Source organism: Myotis yumanensis, unplaced genomic scaffold, assembly GCF_028538775.1.
Source record: "Myotis yumanensis isolate MYYU_CA2020_CCGP unplaced genomic scaffold, mMyoYum1.0.hap1 SCAF_8, whole genome shotgun sequence".
NCBI classification, from domain to species: domain Eukaryota; kingdom Metazoa; phylum Chordata; class Mammalia; order Chiroptera; family Vespertilionidae; genus Myotis; species Myotis yumanensis.
In genome coordinates, this window is record NW_027223759.1 from 41,514,739 (window position 1) to 41,526,874 (window position 12,136).

General features: G+C 39.8%; 1 pseudogene; it reads left to right on the forward strand.

Annotated features, from left to right (window-relative positions):
• The first annotated feature begins 753 nt into the window (after nt 1-753).
• Nucleotides 754-1,593, forward strand: LOC139015476 (tissue alpha-L-fucosidase pseudogene; annotated as a pseudogene).
• The last annotated feature ends 10,543 nt before the right edge of the window (nt 1,594-12,136 follow it).

Consider the following 12,136-nt stretch of genomic DNA (forward strand, 5'->3'; position numbering starts at 1 on the left):
GTTAAGACTGGTGAATCAAAAGCCTGTTGTAACTGACGGATGTAGTGGGCAAGCTTCTGGTGCTGGGAGTAGCTGAGCGCACTGCTACCCCCTGCCCCGGACTTTCCAAGTCTCCCACAGGCAAAGTTTAGGGTGTGAGGGCCCTGGGGTGTGGTCAGTGCTGGCCTGGGCAGCCAGTCGTGGCACTGGAAGGTGAGCAGCTGCTCTGGTACAGTGCTTCCTGCATAACAACTAACCACCTGGATTCTACCACGCTGACCTCTCCCACCCCAATGAGGCCCCGATTGTGGGGCCAGAATGTAGTCCTGACAACAACTGTTTTAGAACTGGAACCCTGAGGAGCTGGATCTAAATTGTGATTCGGTTGGTGAGTTGGGAACAACTGTCTGGAAGAGGAACATATACAGGCAGTCCTCGGGTTACGTCGTTTCGTGGTTACGTTGCCATATCCCATTTATTTAAAAAAAAAAAAAGTTCCGTCATTTTGTCGTATGTACATATGTGCTTTATGTTTTTTATTATTCATTTACCACAAGTAAAGGTCAGGAATTGTTACCTTTCTTTTAAAATTTTTTTACTGCTTCACTTCATTACTGCTGTGTATGTGCTCCATGTGAGTGACGTAGGTGCTTAGGTAGGTGGGTTCCGACGTACGGTGAAAATCACGTTATGTCCCGGCGCCCGGTAGGAACAAATATCCGACATAACCCGAGGAATGCCTGTATTGTGGACTCTATCAGTCACTCTTAGTAATGGTTCCATCCACTCTATTTGATGAGAAAAATGGCTTCAAAACATAGCATTTTGTTACCGAGAAAACAATGCCAGAGCTGTTTGTACCTTGATAACAGGTACAAACCTGACCTTATTTGGCCTCATGAAGAGTGGGAATGTCCTGATTATTTATTTGAACTCTACACATTTTCTTTCTTGACTCTACAATGATAGCTCTGTCAAGGATGTGGTGGTAATATATGACAGATGGGGCTGGAAATGCTCCTCTTCCTATGAGGACACTACAATTGTAAGGATAAATTCAAGCCAGGGAGGATGCTAGGTCACAGTCGGAGATGTGCATCACCGTCCACTAGTCATCTGGGGCTTTCATGGGGACATGGATATGTCTGACTTTGAAGTAAATCTGAAATCGTTTTGATTCTGGTTCAGATAGTAAGTTTTGGAGACAACTATCTTCTTAACATTGGACCAGTTAAAGATAGGCTGATTGTTCCCATCTTCCAAAAATGCCTTCTTGCTGTTGGTAAGTGTCTGAGCTTCCTATGGTAAGTGAGGAGGCTATTTATGCATCTAAACCATGGAGGGTGCAGTTGGAAAAGAATACTATCTCTATGGTATACTTCAAAAGGATCAGGATTTTTAACCTTCAAGCCCCATAACTACCTCTACACATTCAAGCCAGGGAGGGTGCTAGATCACAGGGAGGGTACGAAGATCAGGATGCTTGGAATCCTAGGAGATTTGAAGTGATCCACAGATCTGGATAAAGGCCTCCTCACTTCCCTGCCCTGTTTACCACCCTCTGCTCTCCCAGTTGAGTTTGTTTGAACTATAAAGCTGACAGGAGTGGAGTGATCATTGGAGGTCAAGAGGAAAGGGACACTGACTGCTGTTTGCTGCTCTTATTTTCCTTATATAGCACTGCCATTATAATAAACCAACTGCTTTCCACACCCAGAGATGGCTTTTCTAAGACATTTAAATCAAAGGAACTGAATGCATTACACCAATGTCTCAGTGTGCCAAATGTTCGAGTTCTATTGCTAGCATACCTCTCTCTGGTTAGCAAGGGGAGGGACTGAACAATTAAGCTGAGTTCATCCATTCCCACCATTGGAAATTATCTACAATGGAAACTTCCCTCCATTCTTTGTGTTTGATAAACCTACTTGCTTATTCAATGACTACAGTTAAAGAATAAGTCAAGTCACCCTGTTACCTATGGGAGGAAGTGGGGAGCTTTGGCAAGCTCAACTATATACTATTTATTTAGCATCAATTGTCAACAACCCTTTTCCCTCATACTAACCTCCGACCCCCAAGTGCAGAAGAGCTTGGAGGAGAAGAAAAAAGCTTGCTGTGCTGCTAATGGTCAACTCTTCAGAAGTTTCCAAAGCAAACCAAGAGCTCTGAAATTCAGTCTCTTTACAGTGACATAATTTAGAAAATGGGTGTGATTCTCCCTGCCTTTTAAAATGTTATCAAATAGATGTTTGTATGTTACAAAAATTTTATAGTCTCCCTATCATCTCTCTTTTTCCTTGTAAGTTGTTGTTGGTTTTTTTTTTGTTTTTTTTTTGTTTTGTTTTGTTACTGTTGAAGAAACTGGCTGTTTGTCCTGGGATTTCCAATACTTTGGATTTTGCTGACTCTGTCCCTGTGATGTTGTTTAATGGGTTCCTCTGCTACTGTAAGCTGTAGTTAGTAGTTAGATCTAGAGGCTTGATAAAATTCAGGTTCAATTATTTTGTCAAGAATATTTCATATGCAGTGTTTTGCTCTTGTATTAGGAGCTACATAATGTTTGATTATCTGCCTTTGGTGATGTGTGCAATCATTGGTGGTCATTGCTCAGGTCCATTAATTCATCATGAGGTTGTAAAATGATGATATCCTAATTCTATCATTCTTTATTCATTTATTTGCTGGAAAAATTCTATAAAGAGAAACTTTGTTTTGACTCTTTGGTTATACTGAGACCAGTGTTTTTTTTTTTAACACAATAAATTGATTCCCTGGCATTCTCTAAAGGTGATTAATGAGTTTAGTTTTTGTTATCATACTGAACTTACAGATTTAAATATACTTGATATGTTTTAATTTATTGCATTTATCATCCTACTGATGCTCCAATTATCTCATTTTGGCCAGTTGGATCCTCTGTAAGCTGGTACCCAAGTTCTTTGGACAGACCCTAGTAGTTTTTCACAGCTTCCTTGCTACCTGGTGTGTCAAGATAATTGAGACTCATTAAATAAACTTCCTACCTCAGATCTGGAATAAGTCATTTTCCTAAGAGGCATGGTTTTGTTTGTTTGTTTGGTGGGAAGTAGTATTTAGAGACCCAATCAAGGTTCCCAGGGGTGCTCATTGCTATTGGGTCAGCCACTGTTTCCAGTGGACAGAATAGAAATGTGTACTCTTTAAGCATAAAACACATTATGAATTAATATTGCTACCTCAGTTTTATTTTCAGAACACAGGATTTTTACTTAATTTCATTGATCTTACATTTGTGTCTGCTCTCACACAAGCTGAAAATCTCAGTTCTCAATTATGTATAGAGATAGATATGTATGTGTGTGTGTGTGTAAAATTTTTACTTTATCCCACCCTATATACACAACAGTTTCAGAACACCAATACCAACACTACCATAATATGAATAATGAATCAAGTAGATGCAAACAAAAATGAGTTGGAAGATAATGGAAGAAAAGACCACATGTCTGAAAATTAAATAAAATACTTCACTGTAGATTTAACAAGAACTGTTCAAAATGGATATGAAGAAAATGATAAACATTCATGAAGATATAAAATTAGACTTAAGCAGTTGGAAAAATGAACTATGTTCATAGGAAAACTCAACATCATAAAGATTTTAGTTCTTCCTATGTGTATTTAACAATTAATGCGATTCCAGAAAAAAGTCATCTTTTTTTATGGAGATAGATAAATTGATTATATAGTGTGGAAGAATAAATATGCAAGATAGCCAGGGGACCCTTCAAAAAAGAAGAGAAATGTTATTATATTAAAGCATATCATAAATGTCTATAAATATAATAGTTTGGCATTAATATATGAATAGAGAAATAGAAGAAGTAGAAAATTCAGAAACAGAACTGATTGCATATAAAAATATAGTATATGATAAAAGTAGTATCCCTAAATAGTGAGGAAAAGATTGGCTTTTTAATCAGTGGTGAAAATATAACTGGTAAACATATACAAAGGGATAAAATTGAAGCCATTCTTTATGCCATATACCAGAATAAATTTTAGATGGATGAGAAATTTACATGTAAAAGATAACACAAAATATTAGGGGAGAAATCTGGGCAAATTTCTCTATAACTTGGCATGGGGATGACTCTCTTATTTACAACCTAAAATCCAAAAGTAATAAGTCAAAGGATTTTACATGTGCAATTACATGAAAACAAGTGTTTTACATTTAATACATATATCAGGCCCATTTTGCAGGTGAGAAAATGGAGACTCGGAAATTAAGTATCTTGCAGAAGTCTACACAACTAGTAAATGGCAGAGATGGGGTTTGAACACAAGGAAATTGCATTTCATTGCAAATTGAGCTACCTAGACTTCTGTACACTATGAGCACATTGAGAAAATCAGAAAACATTTTCCAGATCCCACTGACAATTGAGGAATAAAATCGTATTGATACTGCAAGGCCAGTCCCTTTGGTTTGATACAGACTTCATTCTGAGTTCCAGAAGAGCTTGTGGGGTAGGGTGTTTTTTGTTTTTGTTTTTTTGGGGGGAGAGGGAGGTTGGAGGAATTGAGCAAAAAAGAAAAAGAAGAGAAAGAACTCATAGACACGGACAAGAGTGTGCTGATTGTGGGGGGAAAGGAAGGGGGTTGTGATGGAAGAGGGGTTAGGGGGATAAATGGTGATGGGAAAAATAAAATAAAATAAAGGAAAAAAAAGGCACAGGAGTCCAGGGAGAAAAAGAGACGCGTATTTTGAGGATAAAACTTAATATAGTATTAACAGTAACATGGACATGTATAGTTTGTATTTTCGACCAGAAGCGCTATTATATGACTGCAGCCCTACACCTCATTTCTCTCTGCAGTGAAACACTGTATTAAATGCTAAGAATCCTGTTTTAGATCCATGAAAGTTGAAAGAATCATCAGAATTTTTAGTTTCTTCTCAACAAAGACAGTGGCTTAGCCAAGTTATTTTAGTCGGAACAGTTCAAACTGGTTATTGAGTTTTTAAAGACAGAAGGTGCCAATTGATTGAAGGTTTCACTTCTCAGCTGGTATTTGGTGTTTGTACAAACCAAGCAATTAGTTACAAATGTTATTCCTGCCCTTCCCTGGCGTTTAATTTGTTCACATTTTAATTATTCATTTCCTCCAGTGCATCTCATGCCTAGCCAACAAATACTGAATTTCTCTTTCTATTTCTTCAAGAAAAAATTTTCAGCCAATTATTTTTTCTCTCCCTTAGGAGCATGGTTGTTTATAGGGGCTTCTGAGACCAATGAAACTCATTCATTTCATAAAGATTTATTAAGCGCCAACTAACGTGCCAGGTATTGTTCTAGATGTTGGAGATACCAGGAGAAAAAGGTAGATGAGTTTTTTGCTCTCAAGAATCTTACCTTCTATAGAAGGAGACAGAGGAAAGGCAATGAACAAACTCAAAAGCCAGACAATATCAAAAAGTGATATGTTCTATGAATAAAACATTAAGCACAGAGATGTGATAGGGACTGGGGAAGGGAACTTCCTTAGCTTAGGTGACCAGAGAAGTCCCTGTCTAAAATTTGAGCCACATGAAGGCCCAGGTAGAAAGATGTCTAGATAAAAGGAACAAGTGCAAAGGCCTGAGGCAGAAGTGCACTTGGTGTGTGTGAAGAAGAGGAAGAGCATATGGAGCAGAAGGGGAGTGAACTGCACTGAACTGTAACTGACCTCCAAGTATTTCAGGATTTGCTTGCTTGTTTACTCATTTACACTCTATCTTATTCCCAAAATAATTTAAGATAGCTCTTTGAATGTTACTGTTCTTTTTTTATTGTGACTCATATAATTTATTTTTTAAATAAATCTTTACTGTTGAAAGTATTACATATGTTCCCACTTTTCCCGGCATAACCCATAGACACAGACAATAGGGTGGTGAATGTTGCTGTTCTTTAATGTGCCTATAGATTTGAGAAAAAATAAAAGTGAGCCCTTTAGCAGGTAAAGTCCAACAATAGATCTGAGACAGGGCATAAAAAAACATGGATGCAGGATGTTTACTTTTGTAGGGCTCACACACCTTGAAATGTCATTTAAGAAATTATTTTTAAAGAAAATTGTAGCACTGAATTTAATTTCAAATCAACAGACCCATTATATTCTCTAATTAATCATGGCACATGCTATTTACCAAACTCCTGTAAAAACAAATTTCTTTTGTACACATTACAAAGAAATGTTACATAAAATTAAGCACCAAGTAATGACTTTAATTTGCGGTTAGTTAATAATACACAGATGATCACGCAGCTGTAAAGGAAGCCGCTTGGGACATTAACAGATATGCTGGCGCAGAGGAATTGGAAGCAGGCGGCCTGGGAGCTCCAGGAGGGGAACACAGAGGACTCGAGAATTAATGGACATTAGATGTTTTGACTTCCAGGAACAGGCAGGAACCTGCTGAAGGCCTTTGCCCAGAGAAGCCTGTCTGGATGACTTTTAGGTTTCCTCATTGGTTTCCAAATTATGTTTTACTTCTTGCAAAGCAAAAAAGTTTTGCAAAACTTAATGGAATTTTCATTGAACATAACTATGCTGAATGGCCTTGACTCAAAAGTTCTTTGAGGCTTTTCAAGAAGCTATCATTGTCCCAAGTTCTATGAGCCACTTTACGTGGTTCATTTCTTGGCCCTTAGTGTATCTCCAGCTAAGAGGGTCAGACTTCACGTTTTTGAAAAGGAAAATAAATAAAATAGAGTAAAGCCCTTATATTTGAAGGAGATCAATGTTACATTTCTCTGAGATCTGCAGGCTACATAAGCAATCATTTAAATAGATGCACAAAAATAAAAATTCTCCATCCCATGTTGTAGTGGGTAGGTTGGAAAATCAATGGCCCAGAGAATTTGTGTTTAAAATTTGTTTAAACCTCTAGAAACGAGGAATGGAATGTTGTTAGGAGACTGAAAATGGCTCACCTTTCTCTTACAGAACAACATTCTGATATTTTCTCAATTCTACTCCTTGTGCTCAATGAAAGATTCATGGTGCCAAATCCCAACAGAGGATTTCAAAGCCTTGAGCAACAAAGACTCCCACTGATTCATAGTGAGGCTCTTCCTTGTCATTTCATCCTCCATGCCTCTCCTTTGCTTTGTATGTGAAATGGATATCAAAGAACCACTTCATGGTAGTTCTTTAAACCCATCATCTAGGTTGGATATTACATCAATGCTGTCTTTGTTTCTCTCAGGCATCTCTGCTTCTCAAGGATGCTGGCTTAAGCTGTTGCTATCATTCTTACTGATGATGGAGCAGGATGGGAAGGAGGTCTGTATTATTAAAGCTGAATAAGAAATCCAGCATCGTTCTTTCTTACCAAGCTTTGGGGTAATAAAATAATGCACTCGCATAAACAGACACACACCCCATTACAGGACTGATGATGAGCTGAAAATCAAAAGGAAACTTAAGGAGGGGAAGCTCTGAGAGGGATTAATCAACAACTCCAAGGCAGTATCATGCTGTGCTTACGTTTTCTGCAAATATTGATTTTGAAGAATTAAACATTTGACTAAACATTATGTCATTATCCTTGTGAAAGAAAGGTTCCTTATTCCCAATACAGTCAATACTATTCTAATAACTATGCAGTGGTTCTCAGCCTTCTGGCCCTTTAAATGCAGCTCCTCATGTTGTGACCCAACCATAAAATTATTTTCGTTGCTACTTCATAACTGTAATGTTGCTACTGTTATGAATCATAATGTAAATATCTGATATGCAGGATGGTCTTAGGCGATCCCTGTGAAAGGGTCGTTCAACCGCCAAAGGGGTCACGACCCACAGGTTGAGAACCGCTGATGTATGGTGTCAGATGGGTGTGAGATTTATCCGGATGATCATTTAGTAAGTTATGTAATGTCTAATCACTGGGGTGTACACATGAAACTAATATAACGATGTATGTCTACTGTTTTTGAAAAAAAGAAAAAAGAAAAAGTTTCTATGTGACTATTTCAGACCAAAGGCAATGCAGAACACCACAGGCCAGAGGGGCCCAAGCACAGCGCCTACCTCTCCTCCTCTGCAGGGAGGGGCACGTGCGGTGCGAGTGGTTCTGTTTCTGTGTGTTTAGCCTCTGTTTCATCACCAGTGATAAGAGTGTGGTGGAGCACATGCACACTATATGCATACACACACATCCATGCGATTTGAACTGGGAGAAGGAGAAGACATTAGGAAAGGATCTCTGTTTCTTGAACTTCCTTTGACTTTGCAAAGTCATCACAGACTTCTCCGGAAATAGTCAGGGACAGGTAGAGAAGTCTGAACACAGGAGACTTAAGAATGGGGTGAGGTAGGGAAAGCGAAAGTAAACAGGAGGTTCTGGAGCCCAGGCCATTCAAACAGCATGGGATACAAGTCAGAGAAAGGAGTGATTTCTTCAAAGACAAGGCTATACTGGTTGGGAAACAGAGTCTCTCACTGGGCAAGTCATTACTGTTTCAAACAAGATTAGCTGGGAGTTGACCAACAAGCCAGTGAGCGTAATGCTTTGATGTGAAATATTTGTACAATATGAGACGTGGATGTGTTCTGTCACATAAACTTCTTAGAGCAAACTGTTTCAGGGGAAATCTTGACTCTATCTTGATGGCATGTTTACTGACCTTGTATATTTGGATTTGGGTGTGTGTCAGATTACATGATTGTTCGGCAAATATTTACTCTCAACCCCAACTCCTGCCACTGAATGCCCTCATGAAGAAGTGTATTTTCCTGCTCAATGATGTTGGCGTTGGCCATTCAACTTACATTGCCCAGTGAGATATTAGCAGATGTGACAGAAGCAGAGACTGGCAATGTTCTTACACAGTTGGGCCTGCCCTCAATGTGCTTTTGGAATGAGAAGGAAATGCCAAGGCTAGCCAACTGATCTGGAGAGGATGGGAAAACACGAAGAGCAGATCTTGACCCAGTCTGTAGCTTGAAATCAAGGCTAGCTGAACTGAGTGTGGCCCAGCAAAACCCCAATGTCTGAATGAGAAGTAAAGATTGTTCTTTTAAGGCACTGAGATTGGGGGTAGTTTATTGTACCACATTTTGTGACTGTGGCTAACTGATACAAGCAGAACTGCTAAATGAGCAAGGAGTGTGGGTTGTGCAGTGTGAGTGAGCAGAATAGTGGGTTCCCCAGGAGGGGCACATAAAGCCATAAATGGTGTGGGCTACTGTCAGAGCATACCCTTGGTATATGGTAGCAAAGCTCATTGCTCAACACAGATAAAGAGTCAGGGTTTGGCTGCTTGTGGAGCAGAGGAGACTGTTCTGGGTATCCTAGTACAGATATGTACCAACATGTACTGGTGACTACTCTGGGTACAGCATCGTATGAGTAAGTGTCCATATGGACTCTTAATTTTGGAGCGGGGAGAGTGAGTATATTAAAGTTGTTATTGTTGGTTTCTTTGTTTTGTTTCGTTTTGCATGACTTTTATAGGGGCACATAGTCATGGAGAATTGAAGATATCATTTAGCCTTTGCCTACAACTGATTCCCTGGGCTGTGTTATCACCTGATGGGGAGAAGCTGAAAGAGCTATTTTCATGAGAGGCTTTGTCATTTGGACCCCATAGCAGCCCCTCTTGTGCAATTGAAGTGTAACACAGAATTAGAGTGAGGTTCATTCACCCTTCCTGCTTTGAGGAGTCTGAGATCGCTGGCTCCTGTGGATTAGTGGTTTGGGGAGATATTACCTGTGATCTCACCATGGGTATCATCCATTGTTGCTATGGTGAGGTTCCCTCCAGCCATGTCATGAGTAGAAGAACCAGAGCAGGAATGGAAGGTGTTGGACTGATTGGGAGCTTTTGCATGACAGGTGTGTGAGCTAGATGAGATGGAAACTCTCAGGAATATATTGGGAAGACTTGGCAAGGAGGTTGGAGCAGGGTAGGGACAAGAGCAAGAAATTTAGAAGACAGTGTTAATAGGACCTTATTTGAATGCACATGCTGATGGGGCCAAGGAAACACTTCAGTTACGTTATACATATGGTTGAAATGTCTAGTTGGCCCAGTTTTCATGGTCAGTGCCCACAAAAAAGCTGTCTTGATGATGCTCATGGTGGTGGTGGTGGCAGAGGATCTCTCTTCAAATTCACATTTGCCCCGACAGATGACCCAGCCTCCTGGAAGGAGAGTATCACAGAGATACTGACTCTGTGTAAATTCCATTGCATCACTTTAGGATGATAGCAACACAAAGAAAAATGGAGGAGAGAAATCAAAAGATGAGTAAGAAAAAGTGGTGTGGCCAGTGGATCTGTTTATCTAGCAGGAATCCCAACATCCATTCAGGTGAGGCTCTACTGCGTTCCAAAATAGAAAGTAGTTCCAGACTACATTTGATTAAAAAAAAAAGCCAAAACCCTGACGTCTCTGTGTTACTTTCTGTGTCTACATTTCAAATTCCCAATAGGGTTATTGTACATTGAGGGGAGTATAGATGTGCGTAAGTGTGTGGACATTAAATACCAGCGCTGTCACTACCACTATAACATTGGGCAAGGCACTTAATTTTTTCCTCTTGATTTTACTTGTTATTGATTCACTCATTCATTCATCCACTCAGTTATTCATTAATCCATCTAATACTTACTGAATCATACCGTGTCCAGGTACTCTGTTAGTGAAACTAAGGACACAGGATCTCTAGCCTCATAGAGTAGAACATACTAGTGAGGGAGATGGCAACAAAAATTTCAATAAATCAACAAATAAAAAAGTATAAATAATATGAAGGAAAAAAAACAGATTCGATGGAGAAAAACATACTTGCATTAAATAAGGTAATTAGGGAGAACTTTTGTGTAGAGTTGCCATAATCTTGGGAATAATATGCTTATGCAAAAATTGGGATAATAATAAAGTCTTTCTTGGATCATGGTGAGGCCTAATTAGATAATGCATGTTTAACACATTCGATTTAGTGCCTGGCATATAGAAAATATCCAACAAAGTTTATTATCATTTCTTCTATTTTGGAATTAGTACATAAACTTAGCAGATAGAACTTGCTTTGTACCTAACAGGGACTCAATAGACGTGTGCTGCTGATGGGTATGGCAAGAGTGTGGTGGCATGGTTACCACCCTCTACCTCATCACTGTCCACTGTTTCTGGCAGCATCGAAGGGGCTAAAATTGCTCTCTTAGGCACATGCATATGACAGCAAGGGATACATCAGCTTCTGGACCCCAGAGTGGGTCCCTAGAGGATAATATTGTTCCAGGCAGAAATCAAGAGACACTTAGTGCTGATTTGTGCCACAGTTGTTCACAGTATAAACAGAAGCCGCCAGGACTGGCCACTCAGCACTTCTTTCCAGGCACAGAGAAAAAATGTTTTTCTTTTTAAAAGAAAGATGGAAGAAGGGCCTTTTTAGTGCAGGCTGTAGCCCTATATAGCATAAATGGCTCAGTCCAGGAGAATTGAACTGGATGAAGCATATGCAAAGTCAGATCATGACTGGAATTTGGGTGAAAAAAAATGATAAAGGAATTGCTTGACTTTATTTTTCTATCCATGGAGAGCTTTACTTTTAAAGCTAGTGGTGCAGGTCTCACTGACATTGAGCCTTTGGGGAAGAAAGCAGCAGTACCTCTGTGATCCCATAGTGGGTACCATAGGACTTTGTACTTTTTAATTTATTTGTAAGATAAAATTTCAATTTGAAATATAGGAATACCTAGGACCACCATTTATTGAACACCAGGAATAAAACTACCACATTTGCTGGTCTACTGGTAGAACTGAGGAGATAATGACCTTCATCCTGGGGGACAGTATATTGGCCAGATTATTAATGCACCTGGGCCTTGGGAAGGGCGAGAACCCAGACTGAGTGGTGAACAGTCCCACTCTGGTTCCTGGCCTGGCACTTGCAGACCTGGGCCAGTTCTCTGTACCCTCTGGGCTTCCTCATGGCTGTGCGTGATGAGCTTACAAGTGTATTGTGAACCAGTGAACTTTCAGCGCCAGGGGTGGGGTAGGTCTGGTCCCAAGCTGGTCATGAGTCCAGGACTCCAGAGCGGCCTGAGGGGCTCTGATGGCATGCCCCATCGTCCTTGCAGAAGCCAATAATATGAGCTTCTCTGCAGTGCACT